This window comes from Calypte anna, chromosome 3 (assembly GCF_003957555.1).
Source record: "Calypte anna isolate BGI_N300 chromosome 3, bCalAnn1_v1.p, whole genome shotgun sequence".
NCBI classification, from domain to species: domain Eukaryota; kingdom Metazoa; phylum Chordata; class Aves; order Apodiformes; family Trochilidae; genus Calypte; species Calypte anna.
The window spans coordinates 83,387,023-83,411,128 of NC_044246.1; the positions used below are offsets into that span (position 1 = coordinate 83,387,023).

Genomic DNA, 24,106 nt, shown 5'->3' on the forward strand with positions numbered 1-24,106 from the left:
CAGAGAATAGACACCAACCTCCCCCCAAAAAACAACCAACTAAACAAAAAACCCACACAACAAAAAACACCCAAAACAGATACCTGTGGAACAAAAAAGTAATGGCAAGAAAAAGAATCTTTTAAGAAGATTGTATTAAATGCACACCAAACCCCTTTTTCTCAAAGCCTTGATTTTCCCTACATTTCTTTTCCCACATTTAGCAGATCATTTCCCTAACACCCTTGAAAAGAAAAGAACTAAATCCAGGAATTAGTAATGATCACAGCCGACACCACTCTAGTCTGAACCTCAGGTAGTAAACATTGCATTCCACAGACTGATGAGCCAGCTTTCAGCTCAACATGCTTCCTTAAATATCAAGTATTAACACCCTATGGCAATCCGAGTTGGTGCAGAGTGACTCAGTGCAATTATTCTGAATGTAACAATAAGTGGGCAGTCATGCGGATTTATAACTTATTGGTTTAAGCATGAAATTAAACAAGCAAGAAAAATTAATGAAAACTATTCTGTTTTAGACCAGACTGGGTACAAAATATGAAGTGAAGTATTATAAACACGACATAATCTCATTTAAAGAGACTATATAACACATAGATTTTAGGAATATTTACAGACATTAATCTTTTTAAATTGATTTCCAGAGTTTTATTTAGTAACAGGATTGATTGGCTGAAGAAATGCAGACTCAGGGGAAAAAACAAAACAAAACAAAAGCAACAACAAAAAAGAACCACCCACAAACACAACAAAAACCACAAACCAGCTGAAAGCTCTATTTTTGTCAGAATGATGGATCCTTTTCTTAAGTAACTTGTTTTGTTGTCTTTCGTTCCCAGACTATAAACATTATTAGCAGTTCTCCAACTGGCAAGAGAGGCTGAGATGTTTCATCTTCACCATTCTGGATAGCTTTTTGCTTTTTTTTTTTTAAACACCATCCAACAGCTTTGATTCCCCTTCCCTGTAAGATCACCTTTCTTTTCCTCACAACTACACCTTGCCTCTGAAGCAGCACATCTACATCTGCTCCATGGGCTCAGGCTTGCTCTGATGAGGGATGGGTTTCTTCGGATCCTGATAAGCAGAACTATTGTTATGTAAACCCAAGTTTACATATCTGACACAACTGACATTAACATTCAGTTCCCTGCTGTTTATTTGCTTCCCATCATCACCGTCTGCTCACAGCCAAGCCTCAATATGGGCTTTCATGTGGCCACAGTTGTTTCTGTTTGCACTAAGAGGTCACTTCATATGTTGCTAGCAGAAGGAATACTGCTTTCTTCTGTGACTTCAGGCAGCTTTTAGGAAACACACATTTCCTGCCCTCTTTCCAACTAAAGGCAAAGGTCAGCGAGTCTAACAATGAAGCACAGTGTTGTAGCTTGATATTTTAGCACTAGAAAATTTACTCACAAAAGCAAAGAGGACAATTGCTATATAAAATTCCATGTGCAGTGCCCGAAACATGTCCTGTCCAAAACATGTGCTTGCAGCCCAAGAAACGATTCGTGCCCATTAAAACAATAATATTATATATAGGTTTTCCCAGAAGGATGGCATGTTACTAAGCAAAGGTCCAATAAATAATTTGTACATCTGGGTTTTTTTGTAAGAAATGAGAAGTACAATACATGCACTATGAACAAAATAGGGTACATTCTTTGCTGGACTCAGCAGCTAATGGTCATGTCCTGCTTTTCTTGGCAGTCATGACCTGCCCCAACCTCTCTGCTTTACCCTTCACCTTTAGAAGCCTTACTCTGAAGCTGTGATTTCTTTTACATTAACACTGCTTGCCCAGTTATCCTCCTCTTTTCACAGATAGGGCTACATCTGAGGTACCATCTTACCTCTACAGTATTCCTCATTATCAGGATCCCAGAGGAAACACAATACTATCCAGAGCACCAAGACCTCACTATATATTTAAACAAGCAGCTTCCCCAGCAAAGAAAAAAAAAAATCCACATTGACAATTGTTACATTATTTGGGTCAGAGCCCAAAAGCATGGTCTTAGCTGTCCCACACAAAGAATGACAACTTTCATGCTAACCTTCAGAGTAGCTTTTCTGCTCCATTTGGGGTCCTAAATCTGCACGGGTCAATGCAGCACATCTGTGATTTTGCCAGCCAGTGGCAAGCCCCTTATTTATTTCACTAGATGCAGCCTAATTGTATGCTGGTGGAAATACAATGCATTTAGTTTTGCTAATTTTCATTTCTTGTGAAGCTAAGCATTCCCCGCACAGCAGTAATTTTGATTTACACACTTTTTTTTACAAGACTTCCAAATGTATCACTTGGAGGAAATAACTGGCAATTTTTCACAGTAACTGTCTGATGGCAGCTTATACTGTGCTCAGGAAAATGCCTTGTCAGATGACACTCACAGTTCACCCAATCATCAGCTTCAGGCAGCAGAGCTACAACTGCTCCAGGGCAAGGCTCAAAAAAAAACCCAACCAGCCCAACACTGATCAGTCTCAGGGAAACCTATCCCAGCCTGTCTCTTCTTTTCCTCTCACTCTGCTGGAAACCAAGCTCTTAGAAGACTGCTTATGACCCAAAGCACCAGGTCACCAGCAAAAGCCTCACTCCTTGGGGTTACTCATCAGGATACAGAAAAGGCTCATGCAAACCTCTTCCATATAAGAAAAGCTGAGCCATTTTCTCTGCCCCAGATGCTTATGCACACTTCATTCTGCAGCCTCGGTGAGGCTCAAAACTCACCATGTCAGGTGCTCACGACAGCACTTCCCAAACTAGTCAAGCATGGGGTGGAATAAGGACATATGCAGAACAGAAATCCAGCTGCTTTTCCTGAATGGCTTCAGTGAAATTAAACCTCTCCATCTAGTCCCTGACTTCCTCCATTGAAGCATAATTAGTCAAATGGCATGCACCACTGTAGAAAACAGGTGTGTTGTACCCAGGGGTTAGAGAAAGACAAAAAATATTTACTACAGAGATAGACTGCCCGCATATGAGGAAAACAAACCGGTATAGGCTGAATGTTCCCAGGCAGCCAAGAAAGATTTAGAAATGAATGAGGAAACTTTTGGTTGCCTCTTTAGCCAAGCAAAAGCAAGAAGGGCCTCTGGCAGGTTGCTCAGATGGCTTCTCTTTTGAATACTCTCCAAGTGAGGAGCGAAGCAGGAAAGGGAGCATAAGCCCTATTGCCAGAAGAGAAACAGCATATTACTCATGCTCCAGACCCTGAAGAGTTGCTGCCCAACTTGCAACACACCATTATTTTTCAGTAGTCCTCCATCTCCCTGATCCTGCTCTACAGAGGCAGGTTCATGCTTCAGCACTCTGCTCTCATGCTTCTTGTCCCCTCCACACCTTGGACATAGTGACAGAGGAAAAGACATGAAGAGCTGTAAAGTACCTAGGACTACTTCTGTGGAACTAGGAGTCCCTTCTCCAGCCCAGGTGATCCATCTCAAAGTAGTGGCATGGGTCCCCCTCAAATGCCTGCAAAACTAAGCCTATGTTACAGCACAGAGTTCCTCTGCCCAAGGGAAATAATTTCCCCTACACCTATTCACTGATTTACAGCTGGTTAAATACTCCCCAACCTCACCCCCCACCCTCCCACCCCTGCCTCCTTGGTGAGCACACACACAAGCACATGGTCTGCAGCTGCAGAGAGAAACCCCAGGGGAGGCAAAGCTATTGATGTGCCATATATGGCCTGCCACCAGTTGAGAAAGCTCCCATCTAAAGAGACAAATTGCTTATCTTCAGTATCAGATGTTCTTCACATTGCCTTAGATGAAGGATCAGTCCCAAGTCTAAGCCAAATCCCTCCCTACTCATAAAAAGTCACATAGTTCTACAAAGGAAAAAAACTGTGACAGACTGGGCTGCTTGGTCTGTACAGCACTTTATCCCCATTGCTGCCTTCCACATGGAAGTGCCAGGAACTCTGTTTTGCTGTCTTAGGTTTCTTCTCTTTTGAGGGTGGAGAAAGGTGGCTGAAGACTGCTTGGGCCAGCTCTACACTGCTGTCACAACACCTGGGACCACTGCAGTGCTGTGCACAGGAGCCAGGCTGGGCTGCAAGCCTGACTCCCTCTGAACTGCAGGTAAGAATAATTTTGTGCCAAAGCAGAGAAGAAAAGAAGTGATGGCAGGAATGGGACAGAAACACTAACCTACTTAACGGAATCCAAGGACAGTAAACTGGCCCACGTCCTCACAGGCAAGTAGAGACACCCTGCCTGAAAGTAGATTCTTGCATCTAATGAGAATGCCAACATGAGAAAAATGAAATAAAAAGCTAGGTCACGGAGACTACTAAATGCCAAGAGGCACAAGAAATGCATGCAGAAAGGCTCATTAATCATAAAATACCCTTGCAGCTCCCTTCTGCTCCTTGCATTGAGAATCCAAGATCAACACTGGAGTTTAATCTCTTTTCAAGAAATTATACCAAACTACATGAATTCTTGATTTCTCCATGCCTGGGTTTCTAGGCAATAAGCCTGCAGCACTACACTATTCCATACCAGGTATTGGTTTTAAAATGGAAGTCAGACCTCCTTGACATCTAATGGTGGGAGGTCTGACACTCAGCATGTGACCAAATAACCCTACTTCTCTTAAGACACTATGGGATTCACCCTAATTATATGAGAAACAGATGCTTCTTTTTGTTGCTGTAGTTGCTTGTGTGTTTTTAATGTAAATCCACTTCCCCTTCTCCAGAAAAAGTTCCCAGGGTATTGTGGCACCCTGAGAGTGAGCCTCATATGGCATCCTGCTTGAAAAGAAAACCTGAATTTTTCCTACAGAGAATCGGGGTAGACTCCACAGCCAGGGTCCTCCCAAAGCAGACCAGCAACACGCTCCCAGGAAAAAGCAGAAGCCAGGAGCTCAGGACCAACCTCAGGATTTTCAGTCTTCTTACTTAGTAAAGAGCAGTTACGCTAGCATGATACATGTCTCCGAGTCTGAGATGTAAAAATAAGGTTCCTACAATTAATTGCTAAAGTAAGCTATGATGAACTAACTATCTGAAAAGAAGGACCTAACTATGTCATATTTTTGGACATTACACAAGCCTTAATTTTAAGGTATGAAAGTCGTACCAGGACATGAGAATAGTTTTCTCTCTCGCTTTTGCCCTTTAATGGACATCTCATATAGAAGACCCTTTCCCCCAGGGAGCAAACGGTGTTGCTAAAGACTAAGAAGAGAAAAAACACTGAAGGGTGCAAGCCCAAAACACATATCAGCAGCAATGCCAGGTTAACACATTTCCATCCTGTCTGCTTGATCCTACTTCTCCTCTACTACAATTCAGTGACTCCTTACTTTTTCACTTTACATTTCTGTAGCTTTGCTTACAAACAACACAGTGGAATGGTTGAGTTTGAAACATCTTTTAAAAAGCTGCTTTTTTTTTTTTTTTTTTCCCCTTAACCTGAATGTGTCATTGATCTGGGTTTTATTAATAGCCACTCTGGTGCGAGTGGATGCATAGTGAATGGTTTTAGAAAGGAGAAGTGAAACAGGAGCCTTGAGATGGAAAACTTCTCAGTCTACTGGAGAAACCCCACATGAACCCACACTCTCAGCTTAAGTTACCAGCAGACATGACTGCAGAGCCACAAGATGTTGGCTTAGCCCAGCAAAAATACAGCTGCCCTGCCCATGGCTTTACAGCAGCAGGTACAATGGGGACACAGTCTAACACAAGACACGTTAAGGTACCACCAGAAGAGCAAGGTGTGTGATGCTCTTACCTCTGGCTGCTGCCCTTCGTCAGGTTGTCTCACCAAAGAGCATGAAGCAAAGAGGTGGAAAGGACTTTCTGGCCCCACTGTAAGCCTACAAAACAATAACCACCTCACCAAGGGTACCAGAGAAATCTTGAATGTCACAGCTGATGTCTGCACTGCCATGACTCTGGCTCCTAGTGTCCTGCCCATGTGTATTTCAGAGCAAAGGGGATACCCTTATTTTAGTGACTAGTTTGGTTATTGATACTGGCACATTCTTTGATCATCATAAGACTCCTTTGTATCTGCTGAGCACAATTGGGAAGTGAGGGAGTAAAGGAGGAAGATGTTCTTCATTTATGCCTCCACTAAGTCAGCAAGAGAAATAGATCAAACGCTCATTTATTCAGCGTTCCAGGACACTTCTCCTAGACTCTATATATAGTTTGTCAGATACCAGTGTCTCCCTCACCTACATATTCACACTAATCCATATAAAACTATGAGTCATTACACAAAGTTCCATCCAGAAGAGTAAGCCATTCATCCTTCTGGGGAGGAGGAGAAGAGGGGAAATTAAGAGCCATTTCCAATTTAATTGGCAGACTTTACATTTTTGTTCTGCCAGCACTGGAAAGTATGGTGATAATCTTTCTCCCACAGCTTTCAACCAAAGTGAGATCTCAATCTGCTGCATTTATGCCTATCAGTAGGGCCTCTAAAAAAATAAATCAAAATTGTATTCACCACAAGCCTCTGGTCAGCATGCAAATTCTGTGTGCTGAGCTAAATGCTTGTATTGTGTTTTGGGGACTCAAAAGTTCTTTTTCACCAAACAGAGGGTAGAACAGCAGTTTAAATGGCCCCCTGTAACTCTTGCAGCAATTGCTCAAGCCTTAGAGTCGTATCTTGAGAGCACAATACTTCCAGATGTAATTTTGAAAAAGGGAGAGAGTAATATGGATTCACTTGAGATGCTCTGCAGCATACCCTCTCCTTTTGCTTTCATAAGCACATGTATGCCCCAGCCTGTCTTTTTACTGTATCTTTTGGTCAAAAACATGGTTTCCTGTATGCAGCAGCTCTTTTTTCTGGGTAGAGTTAAGTGAAGTTACATAGAAAGCAGCAACTTGGAGCAGCTATGTGTTTTAATTCCTACATCACCTACAGTGACATAGGAGCTTTAATTATATGTTCCCCTTTCCAATGTGACAGAGGACAGGGCTTTGACTGCCTTCTTACATTTTACTCTTTGTGGAATTTGTTTTTTTTTTCTCAGATGCTTCTTGTCTTTGCACCACCACCTCTCTTGTTTTCTAAATGATTCCAGCCTGGCACCTGCACACAACACTTATGGTTCTTTCAAATCAACCTCCCCCATCTTGTTCCCTTATGCAAACTGCCCCTAAATCAGGGTAGCTAGGTTTTGCCTCCTGAGCAATTCAGGGGCCATTCCCACAGACTTGCATCACCCAAGAGATGCCAGTCTCAAGGCAGCACTGAGCAGCAAACCCTCCAGAGATGGATTGGCACCTCCTAACTGAGCGGCCCCCAGGCCTCCTGCAGCACTCAAGTAAGGATGCCCAGGAGACCTGGTTTATACAAGGATTTTAGGAAGTGGACAGCAAGGTTACAAAGGCTGAACACCCCAAGTCCAAAGCAAATAATACACAAGAAAGAGCAGCTAGGTAGTCTTTCTGCAGGAAATAAACTTGCACTTCAGTCCTGTAAGACTGTCATCACCTTTTCCCAAATTAAAACAATTTATTCTGTAGGACTTAATGATTCACATATCTCACTACATCTTTGTGGGGCATTAGGTTTCCCTGCAGTTAGCCTTTGTCTAAAACCCTATCAAGCATTAACACTCCTACAATTGTGTTTTCAAGAGCCTCAAATACACAGCCTAGAATCACTTTTGGGTGATTTAGTTTCACTCTCAATTAACAATGAGATACAATGTAGCACAAACTTAGTAATGACTGTTTTACACTCAGGCTTGATATCCAAGGGACATTTGACAGCTGAACTCATTCCAGCTCCCTGGAACAGAGCGTTTGGAGCCCATGTCATCCGTGAGCCAGTGCCTGATAGGCATCCCAATGTTTTTGCCTATATAGGCACAAACACCTTTTTTCTTTAGGAGAGGAGTAGGTAAACTGTCCATTCCATGGCAAGAAAGGGACATGAATTGGAAAGGAAAGAAAAAAAAAAAAAAGCAATCAGTAGGCACTAAATCAGAACAAACAGTTTAAGTGTTACATCAGTCAAATGTACGTACAAAATACAGTTCCATCCCTTCCTTTCCCACCTTCTCCCCAACCCAGCCCGTGCAATTTTGTCTTCACCATTAGCACGACAGCAGTGTAGCTTGCTAGACCTAGTGTTCATCTGAAAAGTAAGGAAAATATGAGCACCTATCAATATACTCCAATATCCAAGGCATTAAGCAGTACTTGAAGAGTTTAGAGAAAGCTACAAAGCCTTTAAGTAAAGATTTCAAAGCTACAAGGAAAAGAATCTGCACCTGCAAATGTTAACCCCAAGTTCTTGGGGTACAGCTGCAGAAGAAAAGCATCTTGTTTAAACAGAGGGGTCTCCTCACAGATTCCAGTATTTAACTTTTTATTTAGTTTCAAGGATCACAAATAGCTGTACTAGATATTTAAACCTTAAAGGCTGTGAAATTATTTAATGTCAAAAAACATTCTTTGAGAGGCAAAAAAAATGCATACTTGTAATAGCTGACAGGTAACAATCAGGAAAAACTCTTTTAGTAAAGTTATACTTCTTGCCTTATAAAAATTGTGAAAAATCGTGAAAGCTTCCAAATATAGAAAAGCCATGAAAAAAAAAATAAAAAAAATAAACGCAACACTAGATAATTTTTTAAACACTTCACATACCTAAAAAGGATATATTAAACCACAACCTTAGTCATAAACCAAGCAGCAAATCAGCGAGAGCGAAGCCGAAGCACCGCAGGCGTGACCTGCAGACGCCCAGTTCTCGACGAGGCAGCAGGTTTTGAGCTCAGCACAACACATGCTGAGGAAGTGGGTGTTGTACCTCACCCTGAGCATTTCTCCTCTGCCCCCCAACCCTCCCGCTGACCACCTGTAGCAGCCTCAGAGGAAGCAGACACGCTTCCCACCACATTTCCAGTGATGCTGCGCCACCCGCAAGGCACGCACGCAGCCATTGGCTCATATGTGAAAATATATACATGGAGCACCAGCATTGAGAGTTTCTGCCATGATTAACCTACTTTGCAAGCAGCCAGACTTTTTTCTTTCTCTCTTTTATTTCTTCAATTTAAAAAGCAAGCCAGAAAAGCAACTTGAAGGAATAAGAATGACCCCTCCGTCTCATTCAAGTCCTTTCTCTTTCTCTCCTCCCACACACACACGTACCAGTGCTGGAAAAAGGCTGTAAGCAGGGTTACCAATAGTGCATCCTGGGTATTGGGAGCTGTGGGTTTTTGAGATTAAATACTCAAAGACATTTCACTCTTTTGACCAGAATTTTCCATATGCGATCGAACACAAGTTAGAAAATTTAAAAGTAAAAAAAAAAAAAAAAAAAAAGAAAGAAAAAAAAAAAGAAATGTCTGAATTTCCTTCCTCATGCTCAGATACATCAGTATGGTTGATGGGTTTAGATAACTTCTCTACCTTCTCTACAATAAGCAAAATTAGGGAAAGCAGGCACACACGAAGTGCTACCAAGTGACTGAGAGAAGATGTTGGGCACTGGGGACACCAGGAGATGGTGGCTGGGCTGTAGGACCTGGTTTCAGGCTCACAGCTGCAAGAAGACCATGCTGCCTCTGCCACATTTAAATATGTTGTAATTGTATCTTTTCATCAGTTCTTAGATCTTTTAAAAAAAAAAAATAAATTCCTCTCCCCCCCAAAAAAACCAACTAGCAGCCACAGAAAAAGAAATTTACCACTGTAAACCCAAAATAAAAAAGGAGTAGAGGGGGAACCAGTGGGGTTCAGGGATGGGAAACGGTGTAGGATCTCTGCATTAGGAAAGCAACTCACTTTCCAAGGTCCCTCTGGAAACTCTTGGGGTGCTTAGATGTTTCTGCAACAATAATTTTTCTTCCTTGAGCTGTTTCCAGCTGCCAATGTGCTGGGGGAGGAACCCATAGGGGGGGGGAAGGAGTGAAAAATAAAAACAAAACACTGAAGAGCTCTTTTCAAACTGTCTCACCCAGGCAATCATTTCAACTTGTGGTTTCATATAACTGAGTGAGCAGCACACCTGCAGAGTGAGTTGGCGGTGGGAGACACCCCCCTATAAATACCTTGCCTGGCTGTGCCTCCTCAGCACTGTTCTGTGCAGAGACAATACCAGTGTGTCACTCAGTGTGGAAAATGTCCTAAGCTTTAAAATCAGGAAACAAATTGAAGGTGGGCAGGGAAAAAACAAACAAAAACCAAACAACTGAAGGCAAGAAAAAAAAAAAAAAAATTAAAAATTTCCTCACATAAAAACACCCTGAATACAATTTCAACTTCTGCAACAGTCAACACTTCCCTTACCTGGGTTTTAACAACAACAAGGTCTCAGGTGCCTGGTCGTCTCTCCTTCACCCCACACTCTCTTAACATGACAAAGAAAGCAGCTGTGCCAGGTGGTGAGACCAAGTATGGCCATAAATACTGCAGCCCTCCTCTGCCCCATCCAGGTGACCTGAAACCCAAAAGTGCCAAACCAGGCAATGGAGCGTAATTTCCTGCACAGTGCTGGGAAGAGGCAGTGTGCCCATATTCTCCAGCATCTTCAGGCTGAAGATCTGATTGCCCTGCATCTAATATCTGGAGCAAAAGGCTGGATGCAAAAGGCACTCCTACCCATTTTTTGGTTTACTCATGAATCCAAACGAGAACAGCAGCAATTCTCACCTCTGGATCGGATTACTTCCTAGAAAAAACCCAATACAAACCAAAAAAAAAAAAAAAAACCCCAAACCAACTTCCAGCATGAATCAGCCATTGCTGGAGTCACAGACACAGAGAGCACACTGAAAGCAACAAGGCAATCTTTTTCAATAATGATCAACATTCAGCTCAAACAGCTGAAACCAAGATGTAATCAAAAAAGTAATTTTTTTGAAATATGATAGTCGCAATTGGTGTAAGAGGAAAGTACATTAAGTAACACTGCTGATGTGGGAAAAGCTGCCAGTAAATCTCAAAGCTGGTGTTTAAATAAGCATCCCCAGTATGGGCTGTTTGTCCAAAGCTTAACCAAACTATTCAAACTTGATGGTGTGCAGACAAATTATGAGGAAAACCTTTCAGAAGCCATAATTCTTCACACAACAACACAGCTAACAGGAATTTCAAGTATTACATGAACTGGAATTGGATTCTAGGAATGAGGAACGTGGATCTTCTCCTACCTTTTCCTCAAGACCAAACGATTTTATTATTCTGACAGCAGCTTTGACCCTGTTTATGCTGCAGCAGGAGGTGGCCACCAGCTGCCTCCAGACCCTACAAGCAGCAGCTATTCTTCCAGCCCCTGGCTTTTGTGTTGCCTGTTTACAGATCTGGGGCACAGGGGGCACCCTCAAACCATCTGCATCACAGGGTAATGCACACGGAGATGGTGACTTTTCTGCAAGAAATGCTAGGGGAGGATGACAGGTGCCTGAGAGAGGAAGAACGAAAATGTTGGGCCAAGAGAACCACTTTTGTGCCCATGCGTTTACCACCCTCACATCAACCCCTATTCACCCACACCCCACCCACACAGACACCCTTCCCACAGCACTCATGGTTCTCCTGCACACTGAATTCCTCTGCTGCTGCAGCATGGCATTCAGCCCTTTCATGTTAAGTTAGAGCAGCCTGTAAAAGACTTTGGTCTATGAAGTTCTCCACTGACATTACTGACTTTGTTACTCTTTACACTCCTCCCGTTTCCATATGAAGAAAGAAAGTATTTTTTAAAATTCTCAAGTGATTCAAACAAGTACTGTGTTCCTCTTCAGAAATGATGCATCACCTTGAGATCAAAATTCTTACCCCCATTGCTAAAGGAAGACTTTAGAGCTTCAATTCTACAGAGATAACACTTCAACACCATTTTTTTTTTTTTTTTTTTTTTCCCACCAAAACAAATCATGAAAACACAGAAATATTTGCAGCAGGGAGCCAGTACCAATTTCCAGCCTTCCGTGAAAGCTATTTTCCACTAAATTAGTCTTGATAACATCACAATTTGTTGAGGTGGGGAACAATATAAATTAACAAAATCATCACAGTCTGGGGAAGGAGGGAGAAAAAATAGGAGGCAATATTTAGTCGCTGAAAGTAGGAGTTGTGAAGAAAAACAAGAAGCATTACACTGATTTAGTAATGCATAGGGTTTGGTGTAGAACCAGAACTCGGGCATATGTTTGCAGCTTCGTGTTTTGCTTTAATAACTGGGGCTAGACAAACAATTGAACTGTAGCTGTACCTGCACTGCCTGCCAGACCTTACTTGCTTTGATCTTAGAGAATGTAAAAATTTCGAAGAGAAAGTTTGAAGATCATTTGAATGATGCTCAGTAGCTTTTTAAGCTTGGAATTTTAGTGGTTAGTGCATTAAGCATTACTCACTTTCTGAACAAAGTGGAAAGTTTAACACAAATTGGCAGATGACTAACTGTCTCAAGAAACAGATTACTGAATGAATCACTGACTCTACTTTTAGTCTAATAATAAACAAATGAAGAGGAACAAGAAGGGGAAAAAGACAAACAAAAAATTTCCTTGCCGAGTGCTTATATTTGCACTGGCTTGTGAACTTCCAGCTATGACAAACTACACAATGATTTTCTAATTTACCACAAGTTTTACATTGGGGTTAGCTCACTGACATACTCACAATATTTCACACCATCAATTACTTTGGATTTCTTTAAAAGGAATTCTGCACTACACTTTTGTTCAGTGTAGTGTACATATTTAGTAACAGTTTACAGGAATAAATGAAAGTATTGGAAATTCAGTTAAACACTGAGTGGAATCAGAAGCATTTTGGCAGGTTCAGCAGAGAGAAGTGCCCTCAGGACCTTAAGTAAAATTTGACACTTTGATTTTTGTTAGTCAAGTTTTGGCCCAAAGTTTGCCTAAACTCACAGAAACACAAGAGAATAGCAGCATCACTGTCCCCCTTCCAAAGAAGAGCTGACCAGCTCCAGCAGCCACACAGGGTGAAGCTACATGTGACGGCTTGAGCTAATCTGGGATTGTCACTCAGCAAAAGCCCCAACTGCTCCCATATCCCCCCTGCTTTAGCTCTCTGTTGCTCTTTGGACCTGACACATCAAAACATCAAGAAAATTAAGCAGGGCTAAGAAAACGGTGATTACATACACCAGCTTGGAAAGATGAATCAGCTCAGAGGCTGAGCATAATCACTGTTTCACCTAAGAAGCACAAGGGTTACCCTGAATTCACCCTCTGGTTTTGAAGGATAAGTTTAGACTCCTCCTTCACCTGAGCAAATTGAAGTAGGTTTGATCATCTGCTGAACCTGTTATCAACACCCCAAAGTTACACCACACCTGCCATTATCCCTGTAGTGATAAAAGGTTGCAAGGAAGACCTGAGGGTCTAGGATTGCCAGGCCACCAGGTTCAAAAAAAAGTCTGCTCATCCCCTCAGCTATAATTTAGGTTTAAAATTTAAATTCATGAGACCTCATCACAGCTGGGAGATAGGTAACACAACCAAGTCATATCAGGCAAGGCAAAACCAGAATCAGGTGGGTATAACAAGTCATTTGTGTATTTGCAGAAGTAGTACTTTTGCATTTTGTTAATGTAGAAGAGTTGTTAGAGAAAAACAGAACTCAATCAAGCATTCTTTCAATTGTCTGTTGCAAACACAAGCCAAAATTAAATGGCCCAAACTCCTCATGCCCTAGCAGCAAGTTTCTTACTGCCAAGTTACAGGTTAAGCCAGGCACAAGCTGCTCATTATTTTCTGCAGTACCACATTTCAAAACAAGGCAAGAGTGACCTTCAGGAGATGGGGCTTGATGCTGTGATGGTCATGGCACTTTGAGGGCCAGGTGTCCAGTGTTCTGCTCTAGGTCTTGTTAACAAAGTTTGGTTTAATTTGAGTCCCTTACCCAAGCCCTTGCCAGACCCTGCAATAAAGTCATCCAGCAGAAAACCAACCCTACACATTACAATGATTAATCTGCTGCCAATTTAGGTCTCAGGGTTAGCCCACTGTGGGATAAGACAGGTGCCAGAGCAAGCACAAGGGAAGGAGATATGGTACAGAGCCAGAATCACAATCTATAAACTCGGTAACAAACACAGTCTGTTGCCCTTCACAGGCCCAGCCCTCAGTGATTTTAGAGCACAAGTCCCATTTCCAAGTCAGCAAAGCTCAGAACGTGGACAAGATTTAGATACGTTTATCATTTGTCATGACCCAACTCTCAAACACTTTCTGATGGCAAAATTTTCTAAAGACAACTGAAATCAGAGTGCTGAACCTATGTCTGCTTGAACTCTGAATAACCACTGGCAGCATATTTTGCAGTCCCTTACCAATTATTCTTCTGTGAACTCCAGTAACAATTGTCAATGAATAAATCCCCTCAATTGAAAGTTGGCCTTTTCTTCTATACAGGTCTGAAAATAGTTAAATCTTTCTTATTGTTGCCATGTAACACACCTGGATTTTTGCAATGTTTCAATGTTAAATCTCCACAGGCTGCTGCGCCTCTATTTTTAGTGCCCCTTACTGTACAGTACAGAAGCTACAAAGAAAAAGATTCACCATCACAGTCTGGTTATTACAAGAACTACAACACATCTGAGTATTCCAAGTGCAACCCCAATTAACTACATAAGTATACTTAAAAATGATATTGGCTAAAAGATCTCGCTGACACTGAGGGCTGCCCAGGAAAGATTTAACTGCAGGATCTTCACTAAATGGCTTTGTAAAGAGCATGTTTTGCTTTTAAAATAGTATAAATAAGAAACAAGAACCATCACACTCCTTACAAAGAGTAACTTAGTAGTATAAATATTGCAGTAACAGAGAAAAGTAAACATGGGAGGTTTCATAAATGTTGAAAATTTCACTTCTAACACAGAATAAAAGACTAGTTTGCCTCATTTACTGTCTTTAAATCTTATAACAACACAGCTTGAAAGCAGGCAGCACATAATAGATTAATGCAGCAGATCAGAAGACACTGATTGGACTACATTAAAAGTAGCATACCTTGCATAAAAGAATCAAAATTTCATTTACTATAATAGCATGGAGGGCATGCTCTGCTTACATGAAAACAAAATCACCTCACACTCATACAAAGTTCAAAGAAAATGCAGTATGCTCTAAGGGTTGCTATGCTGCACTGAACACAGGGCAGTCTTTACAAAAAAACTTAGTTTCACAGGTAAACAGATAAAAGGATACCAGCACATTTGAAAACTACTACTTTAATTAAAATTAAAAAAAAAAAAAACCAAAGAGTGAATTTAAATAGATCACTTTTTGACTTGTCCTTTTTTCAGTATCACTTTCAGTAATGGAAGATGTATGTTTCCTCCTAGGTAATGACAGACACATCCTGTAGTTATCATTTATTCTTCAACTCCTATTTTCTGTTTACTTTCCTTTCCGGATCCTGTGACCCCAGCTCAAACAGCAACACAGGTCACTCAGCATATCTTACTCCCCCCTCTACCAGAGTGGAAGAGAGGGGAAGAACAGCAGCTCAGCAAGAGGAGGTAGTGTGCCAAGTCTTCCCCTACTCGACACAAATAGATTCTATTTTCCAGATGCACATCTCCGAAATCGAGGGTAAGCATCGGCAATGCTCACTTCAGTGAAACACAAAACACTGAGGACATGGGGGGGGGGGAAGATTTTGGCACTGCAAGCAATGGTATGATTAGGTTGGGGGTTTTTTTTCTTTTTTTTTTTTCAGTTTGTTTGGGTTTATTTCTTTGTTTTCGAGGGTACAAGATTGCACAGCCAATCAATAAGGCTTCCATAAGTTAAAAATAAATAAATAAGCTCAAAGTAATATTTTCCAACCTTTCACTAAGAGCAGGGGCCAAACCCACACATTTTAAAGGTCTTCCACAGTTTTATTATTAGAAGTAGAAACCTTACTGATACTGATGAGTCATTTGTATTGGCGGAAACCAAGAATACCCATTTTCTTCATGTGTTACAAAGCTCTCACTGTGGTTTTCTATTCATTACTGGTCGAAGTGGTTGACTATAAACAGAACAAGAGACAAGAACTCACCTTATTGTTTTTAAAGCCTGTTTTATACCAACTGATTTTGTTTATCACACTTAGAGACCGCATATTTTCCACCCCATTCCCCAATGAGAATTAAAAATGCACTAAAGATTACTATGAACCTAAACTCCAGGGCAGTAAATCCAGAACTGCAGATGGATAATTTACTTTGTTTATGCATAAGCTTTTGTGATCGAGTTAGGAATGAAAAAGAAAGCAGGCAAGAAACAAACAAACAAACAAAAAACTCCACCAAGATCAGTTAAAATTAATCAGTCATTTTTAGGATCACAGATTCTTATGAGTAATCACAGTTGAGTCTGTAAATAAAGAAGCAGTTGTACAAGAGTGTGAGTTTTCATCTTCATGCAAATGAAGGAATCCTTTCACACCAACAAGCAGTGTTACAGCCACACAAGAGATAAAAAAACAGATCAAGATATAGCCAAATACTGAAAATTAAAGATAGCTATACCCAAGTTAAATCAGAATTCCTTGCTGGCTTTAAAGAAGATTTCTGCCATAAAAAGGAGTGGAGAGTAGTAAAGTTGGTAAAGGAAAATACAATTCATACACTGGACTTGCTGTATCAGAATTGGGAACAATGCTCAGGGGGATCCTTTCATTCACAAACACAAAAAGCCCAAAAACAAACAAACGAACAAAACCCCAAATGTTTAGTGCCATTGAACATCCCTAGCACCTAAACACACTTTGAGCACAACCTTTGCAGCAGCAGCGGGGTGGATTTCTACTTGACACAAGGCACCTAGCAAGAACAGCAAGCTGGCAAAGCAGCTGTATATTTTTAATATTACCGGGGAAGAAGCCACAGCAAAACAGTGACCGGAGAACTGAAAATAACCTTTGAACAACAGCTCGGCACTGGCGATCTCTCTGCCTGCGCCTCCTATTGTGGATGGTTTATAGCGAAGCTCCAAGCTGCACCAGACACGTGAGTCAGCAAGAGCAGCTTGCAGGAAACTGCTGACATCTTCAATTGCTCTCCCATGCACTGAACACACCTACCCACCAAATAAAATAAAATTAAAAAAGAAAAACAAAGCCCAGGCTGCATGCAAATGGGGGTAAAAGAACATCTCCACACCTACAGTTCCTGTTTTCCTACTTCAGGTTTAAATTTTAATGCCATCACTAATAAAGAAACAAACAAACAAACAACAACAAAAAAAACGAACCAACCCTCAGTGGATGTCAGCTATAATAAGCAGCTATGATTAAGTCTCAAGGGTCATTTTGTTTATTTAAAAAGACATAACTGCTTTTCCTTTTTTTTTTTTTTTTTTTTAAAAAAAACAAAACAAAAAAAGAAAAACAAAAAAATCAACAAAATTGCTGCTCCTCTGCACCTCAGAAGCCCTGCATGGTGAAAAGCAGCAAGCAGTTCCTGTTTTTCTCAGTGGAGAGCTTCTTTTTGAACCCATGCACCAAAACCCTTCTACCCATCACAGACTGGCTGACTGTTCCCAAAGCTCAGGAGGAAAAAAAGTAAGCTTCCATTTCAACTCCTGCTAGGGGGAAGCTAGAAATTCCTAGTTTTTTTCATTCATGACAGCTTTTCAGGCATCTGTTCCATTTACACAATAGCAGAGAGAGTTATCTGTCAAGCTGTATGCAAATTACAGGTCTTGGGAATAAATCCGGGAGGATCTGACCTTTTTAGGTCACCGTTCAGTCTAGAAAGAAGAAAACGGGGTACCTCAGGTCCTTGCACCTCTTGTCGCTATACCCACCACCATCTCCTTCTCTTGTTCCTTTGAGACACCGAATCTCCAGTGTCCCACCTTGCTCTGAGGACAGGTTTGCACCCAGGAGATGTAAACAGCAAAGCCGGGGCAGGGACAGAGGAGACTGGGGAGGGGTCATGCACAGAGGGGGCTGCACGCCTGGCAGCCCCTCCTCTCCCCCCCCTACCACACACACACACACACATACACCAGGAGCTGCAGTTCAGCCCTTCCACCTCCTCCTCCCCCTCCCCGCATTTGGGGTTTTTGCAAGCAACCTGTTCAAGCCAAAGGGAGTCACGTCTGTTGATCTGCTGAGATGCCAGTGCAGCGCAGCTGGTGTTCTTCAGGTTGTTGCTGTGGCTCCTTCTGCATAAAGATCAATAAATTCAAGCAGAGGAGTCCTCCGAGCCCAATTTTTTGACAGAGCGAAGTTCTGCCGTACGTGTAAACATTTAGCAGAAAGGTTTTTCCGAACTTATTCCCTTGTTCCTTTTCATTTACTTGTTCTCGACGTGTGGTTGCTCTTTGATCAATACCATTAGTTCTAGTAAGTCAGGAGCTTGGAGTCCATCACCGGCCACTGAGGCATTTGTATGCATTCCACTGCTTGCCTGCATTAAAATTGTAATTCATAGCCCAAGAGTGGCACAATAAGTAGCGCTCTTTTCATTCCACTATAAAGACGTTTCTGCCTAACTAAAAAGCAACAGTAACACATTGCAACTCAGCTGGCTACATTCATGCATTTTACATCTTCTTGATGCAAGCTTCAAATGAATGCATAATATTCAGGCAGCTGCTAAGGTTAATGTCTGAATTTAAAGGAATTATGACCACTTTTTGTTAAAAGCTGAATACACATTTTAAGCGCTATTCTGCAAAACCTTAGGGAGCTCCTGGGGGTAGAAATTATCTGTCCATTCAGCTTCTACAACAAATTTATTTAGGCACCCCCTCAAATATCAGTAAAGAACTGCGGTATCAGACAGACTGACCCTCTTCTACATTCTCTTCAAGAACTTGCTGTCATTTGGAACACTGAGGGCAGCAGAACTGCCTCAGACTTAAGAAAACTTCAACTTTAAATCCAAATCTTCTTCAACACATTTACAGAATGACTGGTACATTTCCCTTAACACAGTTCAACCCAGAAGTCACTAATATACAACCATCACACTGAAAATCAGATGAGCTGGGAAGTCAGACCCAGAGGTGATAGACGGAAGAGCACACACCTCCAAACACTTCTCTGCTAAACACTACAGGTATATTCATGCGACTTGTAAACTGAGAAGCCATTCAGAGAGCATTCCTTGGAGTAAAAAGGCACGTACATTTTGATTTGAATATATAAAGTATGCTCATACTACCTAAATCAAAATCTCAAGAGACTCTGTTCACATCACACAATAAATGCTATTCAATTTACACCATTTTATGACATAAAAGTGTTGTTACTACCAAAATTATTATTTCACATACATTAACGTTACACATCTTATCTTTCAGCTTACTGCCATAAACATCTCTTAGCTACTCAGAGAAGCTTCCTCTTTATCTGTGTGTATGTGAAGTCCCAAGCAAAAAAGAGTGTCACCAGCACACAATGAGAAAACAGCTTATTCCTCTTGGATTTTTAAAATTAAAAAAAAAAAAAAAAAAAAAGGCAGGGGAGGGGGCAGGAATTGCTGGTGGCTTTTTTTTTGGGGGGGGGCGGTTGTGTAGTGTTTTTTTTTCATGACTGGTGATATTTTCAGAGAAAACTAAGGAAAATAGCTGGCAATCACACTGCAGCCTACTTTAAACAAAAATAGCTGTTGCATTTCAGAACAAAAATTCAAACAATGGAAGTTTTTAAATGAGCAAAGGCAAGCAACATCTAACACATATTCCACACTACACACCATCTACACAGGGGTTTATTTTCAGCTCTCTTTGTCATTAGTTACGTGCACACAGAAAGAGACAGGCAAGATTGCTATGCAGTACAGGGCTTTTCTTAAACTCATTAATTTCAATGAGTCTCTGAGGCTTTCTACAATGTCAAAGATTTACCAGAATCCACTTGTATTAGAAGCACCATGTCAACTCCTATTTATTGGGATCTGAAATGTTATTTTCAACTAGCAACTCAGGTGCAATCTCTAACTTTTCTTCACGCCCAGCACAGAAGAGTGAACAGCCAATGTTTTCTTGCTGCAAAATGAACGCCAAAAAGCAAAGAGGAAGGAGAGGAGGCTGTCCCACCTACACCAGTGGCACATCCTTCCAGTGTGCATGATGTTAATACCAACCCATGTTCGAGATGTGCCTCCAGGTCAGGAAAAAGACCAGGAATACCTGACCTAGCACTGCTTTCCAGTGAGAGGCATCTGGGCATAAACAATCGCTGATGATTAACCAGTTGGGATCTGTCAGCATGTGCTTGAGCTGTGCACCTCCCGTGTGCACCTTCCCCATCCAATTCTTACAATTTTTAAGAGTTTTAAATAAATTGAGTTGTTAAAGCACAAACCACACAGCAGAGCTGGCCAGCACTCCCCAGAAATGCACACTGCTTCTGTGAAGCATTTCTGCAAAAAGCAAAAAAACACCAACACCAAAAAAAAACCCCAAAAAACCCTCAAAATCTTTTGACAACTGCCCTGCCTACAAAATCACTATAGACCTTTCTTGCCCACTTGATAGCTCAGTGCACTGGTGTCCATTTGTCAGAATGGTCTATCCAGTATTACAGAGCAAGCTAGCAGGGGAACTAGACCTATGATCTTAGGTTTTCAGTCCCCTACTTTTCCAATTAGTCACGGCTTCCTTCCATTTCTTGCAGGGCACCTTCAGAAGAGAGTCAAATGTGAAAAACGACGCTGAAAGCCCAGGTTCGATACACCACGGGGAAGTACGATGCCGATTCATTTCACTGCACAAGTGCCCAGATCCCAGTGACAGGGGGCAGGTGGGTGGATACAAAAGGCAATGCAGGCTTTTAAAAGAACAAACCCACAGCTGAAGTGGAATTTTATTTCTATCTGTCAGAGGTGAAGACTCCTAAACCACCGATTGACTCCTAAACCAGCGTTTTCAGTCTGTTGCTACAACAGCCCCACAGACAACAGCTTAACGCACAGCCTTATCATTTTATTCTGTCCGTCTCATCAAACGCAATTATCTCAAATTTCATTATTTACATACCTGAAGAAGTCAATTTACGCAAGCACCACCACCCTCTTCGAACTGCAGAACATTGTACAGCAGAATCTCAAGCAATTCCCAGCTTGCAAAAAGCCAACTTGTTTCTACTCCAAGCCCCAGAACACCAAATTAAAAAATGCACAAGTTTAGCGACAGTTCGAAAGTCTTTGAAAATGGGCTTTCAGCACCGACACGGCTTCAAGTAGAGCAAACAGCAACACTGTAATTTCCCAGTCTTTCCAACATCCTAAAGAGTAATTCTAATAAGATGTCATCCCAGCCTTTAAGTTTATTATCAAAGAAGGGGGGGGTGGGGGGGAAGATGGAAACAACAAAAAAACAGGGTTTACTCCTGGGGCTTCAGGAACAAGGGCACAATGATCTCACGATAACTGAAGCGTTTTAAAGCAAGACACCCCGCCGCATTACAAAAATAGCCTGCTCCACAAAAGGAGCGGCATGATTTCACACTTAGCGTCTTTCATGACAGCCAAGCGTCTTCGCCGCGCACTGTCTTGCCTACACGCTGCGTTCTAATGATCCAAGAAACTGTTATCGGAGTTCACATCTCTCTCTCTCTCTCTTTCCAAACCTACAAACCCGGGGTTGGAGAGGAAGAAGGGGGTGGGGGGGCACGGAGGGGCCGTCGCACGCCGGGGGATAAAGGGAGAGAAGTGCGGGTGGGGTGTGCGGCGCGGTGCTCGCTTGCCCCGAGCGGCTGCAGGTGGCCGCGGTGGCGGGGACGAACCGGGGGCCGGTACCGGGCCGGCCCTAAGAGGAGGGGGCTGCCGACCCAGAGCGCTGTGCGGTGGGTGTGGGGTACAGGGACACGGACACACACGGACGGACAGACACACACACACAGGCACGCTTGGTCGCCGGCCGCGCTCTCCCCGTTACGCAACGCGCGTGTTTCCCACTTTAAGGAATAAGCAATGAGCACTCCTGTAAAAGCCCGCGGCCGCTACGGGGGCGGGGGTGCAGCCCTCCGCCTAACCCCGCGCAACAGCTGCTCAGGAAGGAGTAAGAGGGAAAACACCACGTTGCCCACCCCCCACCCCTCCCACCCTGACTCAAACCTCCCGTCCAGCCTCCCCCCAAACTTCGCCCCCCTTCTCCCGCCTCCCGCCCTCCCCCCCTCCTCCCCTTCTTTCCCCGGCGGGGCTGCCGGTAGCCGCGGAACAGTCGCACTGTGGCACTCACCTCGCCTCCGCGCAACTTTCGGGGGTCGCCCCTCTCGCTGCAGCCTGAGGGCGTGTGAGGGGAGGGGGGGGGGGGGAGAGGTCGTGGGGCGGGGTGGAACGGGTCTGGGGCGGGAATGGGGGGGGGGGGGTGAGGAAGACTGTTACGGCTGAGGAGGTTTGGGGAGGGGGGGAGTTGGTCTTGTTGTTGCTGCTGCTGTTGTTTCGGAAATTCTTATTAATATTTCTGTGCGGTCAGAAACCTGCTCCCTCCCCCCCCCAAAGGAAAAAAAAAAAAAAAAACCCGACCCAGACGCTCATCACATGGCGATTGCTTTGAACCAGCTGCTTCCAGAGCCAAAGTCTTGCGGAGAAAAATAAAGGGGGAAGGGAGGGAGGGAGGGAGAGAGGGAGGGAGGGTGAGAGGGGGCTGGCAGGGGGGCCGGAGGAGGAGAGAAAGCCGCAGCGGTGGGAGGGAGGGAGGCGGGAGAGGGGGGGAAGGGGAGGGGGAGGGGAGGTGGGGAAGCGGCACCGCAGCGGCTGTGTCTCTGCCGGAGCGGCACCCGGGGCCGGCGGCGGTGGCAGCCCGGCGGAGGAGGGACGGCGGCACTCGCGCTGCTGCCGCGGCCGCTGCTGCCCAGCTCTGCCGCCCGCGCCCGCCGCCGCCGCCGCCTCCTCCAGCGCCCCGGCCCAGCGCCGCCCCCGCCCCCCTCAATCGCTACATTGTTGACATTCGCAGGCTGACATCATCCTCCCCGCCCCGCCACCCGCTCCATTCACAATAACGCTACGCCAACGGCGCAGCGCCCCTTCCCTCGCCTCTCCCGGCCCCTACGCACAGAAAGCGGCGTACGACCGCTCCGCGAATAGCGGCGCCGCTGACAATTCCGACCGCCGCGCCCCGCCCCCGGCTCCGGCGCCGCCGTGGGGTGCGCATGCGCAGGGCGGGTTGGCTCCCTCCCGCTCTTCCCAGGGGCGTGTACGTGTGTGTGTGTGTGTGCGTGTGTATGTGTGTGCACGAATGTGTGTGAATGTACGTGTGTGTGTGTGGGCATGACTGTGTGCACGTCTGTGTGTGTGAGTGGACATGCGTGTGTGCACGTGTTAGTGTGTGTGCACGTGCGCGTGTGTACGCGTGTGCGTGGACGTGTGTGTTTGTGCGTGTGTGTTTGTGTGTACGTGTGTGTGTGTGTGTGTGTGCCCGGTGCCCGCGGCCGCGGGGGTCTCTGGGAGCCGTAGTCCGCCGCCAGGGGCCGCTGGGGCGGCGAGCGGGCTCGGCAACCGCCATGGAAGCGAGGGGTGGCGGTGGCGGAGGTCCCAGCAGGCCCACCGGCCCGGTTCGGCCCGGTCCTGACAGCGATGGAGAGGGGGGCGTGCGCCATGCGTCGGGGAGACAGGCGTAGGGGAGGACGGGGCCTGCCACCGCGAGTTGCCCAGGGGCGGCTGCGGGCAGGGTGTGAAGGGCTGGGTAAAAATAAACAACACACACGCACCCCCGGTCATCCCTCGCTGGCTGCCGAGGCCCTGCCATGGTCTTGGTGGTGTTTCATGTGCTCTGCCCCTGGGGAAACCTCATTCTACTTCTGTTGCCGACCGCAAGCGTCCAGCAGTCAGTCAGTCAGTCAGTCAGTCAGTCGTGAGTCAGCCCTGGCGAACATCACAGGAATAGATAAGTGCTCCCCAGACTAAAAACAAAACCCCACCGCGGGCTTGTTCCTTGCAAGGTGCTTGTTTTCCAGCCCCAGGCTTGTAGCCGTGGTTCCTTCTGCCAAGGGGAAAGCTGGGATCCCTGCAGACCGTCCCGGTGCCTGGAGCCAGCGCTTCCGAGCAAGACACCAAATGTCACCGGGCTTGAAACGCAATTGGGGGAACCGGGAAATGAACGAACTGCGCTCTGCCAGCCCGAGTTGTTCAAGCCAGGCCGGGAGAGAAAAACATAAAGATGAAAGACAGC

The 24,106-nt window shown here is 44.2% G+C and overlaps 1 protein-coding gene across 6 annotated transcripts in view; it reads right to left on the reverse strand.

The window, feature by feature from the left end:
• BACH2 (BTB domain and CNC homolog 2) overlaps positions 1-22,568 on the reverse strand; it is a 190,891-nt gene extending 168,323 nt beyond the window's left edge. For 3 of the 6 annotated variants that reach the window (XM_030447798.1, XM_030447797.1, XM_030447800.1), the window contains exon 1: positions 22,175-22,260. The gene's annotated coding sequence lies outside the window, so the exon portion shown is untranslated. Of the gene's footprint in view, positions 1-10,292; positions 10,444-22,174 lie in introns of all 6 variants that reach the window. The other 3 variants (XM_030447795.1, XM_030447796.1, XM_030447799.1) reach the window with 2 other exon arrangements.
• Positions 22,569-24,106: the final 1,538 nt, after the last annotated feature.